The sequence below is a fragment of the Trichechus manatus genome, unplaced genomic scaffold, assembly GCF_000243295.1.
Source record: "Trichechus manatus latirostris isolate Lorelei unplaced genomic scaffold, TriManLat1.0 scaffold00226, whole genome shotgun sequence".
NCBI lineage: Eukaryota > Metazoa > Chordata > Mammalia > Sirenia > Trichechidae > Trichechus > Trichechus manatus.
Genome location: NW_004444162.1, coordinates 3,054,680 through 3,058,673, shown reverse-complemented (window position 1 = coordinate 3,058,673; position 3,994 = coordinate 3,054,680). Strand labels below are relative to the sequence as shown.

Genomic DNA, 3,994 nt, shown 5'->3' with positions numbered 1-3,994 from the left:
GGGCTATTTGCTTCCTCTTCTGTTTTTCTTTTGTTAATTTGGCCAATGGTTTGTCGATTTTGTTGATCTTTTCAGAGAAACAAATTTTGTTTTGTTGATTCTTTCTATTGTTTTTTTGTTGTTTAGTTCATTTATCTCTGCTCTAATCCTTATTATTTCCTTTCTTCTGGTGCCTGTGGGCTTCTTTTGCTGTTTTGTTTCTATTTGTTCAAGATCTAGGGCTAACATTTAGATTTTGGCCCATTGTTCTTTTTCGATGTAAGCATTTATTGCTATAAATTGACCTTTGAGCACTGCCTTTGCTGTGTCCCAAAGGTTCTGGTATGATGTGTGTTTTCATTCTCATTTTATTCTAGGATTTTTTTGATCATCTATGATTTCTTCTATTACTCATTTGTTTTTAAGAATGGTGTTATTCAGTCCACGTATTTGATTTTTTTCCCTTGATCTTCCTGTTACTGATTTCTGCTTTTATGGGGTTGAGATCAGAGAGAATGCTTTGTGTTATTTCTCTTTTTGGTGCGTTAGAGTTTGTTTTATGTATATTTGGGTCCTGTCGTTGGGTGCATAAATATTTATTAAGGTTATGTTTTCTTGGTGGAATGTCTCTTTAATCATTATATAATGTCCTTCCTTGTCTTTTGTGGTGGATTTTGCCTTAAAGTCTATTTTATCTGAGATTAGTATTGCCAATCCTGCTCTTTTTTGGTTGCTGTTTTCTTGATACATTTTTTTCTATCCTTTGACAGTTAATATGTTTATGTCTTTGTGTCTAAGTTGTGTCTCTTGTAGATAGTATATTGATTTGTTGTGTTTTCTTATCCATTCTGCCACTCTCTTTCTCTTTAACGGTGCATTTAAGCTCTTTACATTCAGTATGATTATTGATAGGTATGAGTTTATTGCTGTCATATTGTTGTGCTTCTTTCCTGTGGTGCTGACTTTTTCTTTTTTCTTCTTACTTTCCTTTGCTGAGTTCCTTTTGTTTGTAGATTTTCTTTTCTTTCATTATTATAGATTTTTTGTTTACTGAGACTTTATGTTTTTCTTGTTCTTTATTTTGATGAGTACGTTTGTTGACTTTCTTTATGGTTACTTTGAAATTTTCCCTTATCTTCCTAGGTTTGAAGTCTTATTACTTGATATTGCCTTGACTTCCTCTCCGTTTGAAAGTTCTACACCCACACCATTCATTTCCCGGTTTTATTGTTTTGATGTTGTTGTCATTTACAGATTGATGTCTCTGTTCCCCTGTTTTAAGTCTTTTTAGCTTTGTTTTATTATTGAGAGTTCTTTACCTAGGTTGGTATCTGGCTGATACAGTCCTGTGTCCTAGACTATGGTTGTTGTCTGATGTTTTTGGTTCTCTAACTGAAGGACTCCCTTTAATATTTCTCATAAGTTTGGTTTGGTTTTTATGAATTCCCTTAATTTATATTTATCTTGAAATGTTCTAATTTCACCATCACATTTCAGAGAGAGTTTTGCAAGATACATTATTCTTGATTGGCTTTTTTTTTCTTTTAAGATTTTGTATGTGCTGTCCCATCGCCTTCTTCCCTGCATAGTTTCTACTGAGTAATCAAAGCTTTTCTTATTGTCCCCGCTCCCTTTTTTTTTTTTTTAAAAAGAAGTCATAAACAACATTTATTACCTTGGTATATCATTCTGGTCTTGTTGATGTTCCTTCACATTTAAATAGCTTCCTGTCTTCCCTCTTTCCTCTCACAGTTTGGTTGTACAGTGCATCCTTGAACTGTTAGCCCACAGCAGCAACTCATTTATTCCATGTCCCTAATATCATTCATTTACGGGGTCAAAGTTCTGGTCCGTGAATCTTTCTCTATAAGGAAGTTCAATGCTTGTGAAAGAATTTGTAATAAACCAGGCCTCCCAGGATGGTGAGCTTCAGTAAGATGACCATGGAAAGCAGTAGCTTATTTGTCACCACTTTTCTAGACATTGAGTAGAGAATCTTTTGACTTTTGCTGAAGTTTTCTCTTGTATTTACCAGTGTACTCTTGGTACCTTCAAACTGGTCTCCTTGCTCCCCCAGCTCCTCTATGATTTATGAGCCAATTTGGTCAACCTCTGTGGCAATCTGATGAGAATGCTCAATTCTCTGGGTGATCTGGTTCAGGCTGTCTGTGCCTTGCAGAAGCAATGCCCTTTGAGACTGTAGCTAATTCATGTGCTCATTCTCCACAGCATATGTGCTGTATTTCATGCCTCCTCGGCTCCCAGGTGTGGCTGTCAAAGTTGTGCTTCTCACCTCCCAATATAATTTGGCAAGGTTCTTCTGGTAGGTTCTAAGTTTGGACATCATGGGGTTATGGAAAGATAGGGGTGCATAACATAGTTCCTCTTCCATTCCTGCCAGCATTTCATTTGCTTCCTGTTGCTTTTCATCAAATCTCTGATCAACTTCTTCTCTCCAATCCCCATCATCCCCAGCAGCCACTCGGGCACCCCTCTTAGGTACTCACAGAGGCTGCAGAAGATCTCGTGCAGCTTCTTGCAAAGCTCTGAGAAGGCGGCAGAGGTGGTCATGGTGCAGGTTGTGCTTGAGCAGTGGCTGTCGAGATTCTGGATGTGGGGCCTGCTACTATCCCAGTGGTCAGCCACCCATCCCCACAGCCATCACGGAGACCACTGTCACCATCACCCAGGAAGAGGTCCTTCTAGGGACCGCGGCCTTGTTTCCCACTTTTAAGTGACTTCTTGTTTTTCTTAAGCTGCTTTCAGTATCCTTTCTTTGTTTTTGGTTTTCCCAAGTGTGATTATGATATATCTTGGTGACTTTCTTTTTGAGTCTTTTCTATATGGGGTTCGTTGAACTCCTTGGATGATCAGCTTTGGGTCTTTCATGATGTTTGGGAAGTTTCCGCCAGCAAATCTTCAATAATCTTTTCTGTGTTTTCAATTTTCTCCCCCTGTTCTGGAACTCTGATCTTGTGTAAATTTTTGCTTTTTGATAGTGTCCCCCATAATTCTTAGGTTTTCTTCATTCTTTTCTCTGATTTTTCCACAAACAAAAGTGGCATCCAAGGATTTGTCTTTAATCTTGTTGATTTTGTCTTCTGTTGTTTCAAATTTGCTCCTAAAACTTTCTATTGCATTGTCCATTTCTGAAATTTTGTTGTTTATCTTTTAGATCTCTAGTTGTTGTCTTTGTGTGATTTCTAATTGTTTATTTATTTTGATGTGTTGTTCTTGTGTTATTTTTCTGAATTCCTCAATTATTTTGTCTGTGTTTTCCTTGATTTTGCCTATTTTTTTCTTGATTTTGTCTGTGTTTTCCTTGATCTCTCTCCTAATTCCTTGGAGAGCCCTAAATATTAGTCTTTTGAATTCCCTATCAGGTAGTTCCGCTGCCTTTTCTTTTACCAGAAGGTCCTCTGATTCTTGATCTTGGTCACTTGCTGGAGCCACTTTGTCCTACTTTTTTTTATCTTTTGATATTGTCTGTTGTTTCTGAGACATTAAGGTATTATTTTCTTTATTTATTGATTGTATATTCATTTGTTTCATCCTGCTTTTTTGTTTTGTTTTGTTACGTCAGGGCAGGAAGGCCAGGCATGTTTTGCTGCTTATCTGTGGGCATGATAGTTTTCACCACCTTGTCTGTTTGGGCAGGGCAGCAGCAGGTAGGGTGAGCCCACTTGCTGTACACTAGTTTGGTGAGGCAGCTGAAGGCATCTTGGGTGTGCGCTGTCTGCCTCCTGGTGTTGGTCCATCAGAGTGGGAGCATTTACAGTCCCTCACCGGCTATGCAGAGATGTCAGATGGAGAGTGGTATGGGCTCTCTTCCCACCATTCTGCAGCTGGTCATGTGGTGGGAGGGGAGGGGTGGAGCAGGCCTGGTGTGGTGGTGGGCCTGAGCTCTGGGGATGATGTAGACATGGCAGCACACTGGGGCTGGCAGGAAAGGAGGATGGCATATGGGGCTAGGTGGGCTGGGAGAGAAAGAAAAGAAAAAAGAGAGAAAGAAAGA

The 3,994-nt window shown here is 39.0% G+C and overlaps 1 pseudogene; it reads right to left on the bottom strand.

Annotated features, from left to right (window-relative positions):
• Positions 1-1,855: 1,855 nt before the first annotated feature.
• Positions 1,856-2,550, bottom strand: LOC101349248 (vesicle transport through interaction with t-SNAREs homolog 1B pseudogene; annotated as a pseudogene).
• Positions 2,551-3,994: the final 1,444 nt, after the last annotated feature.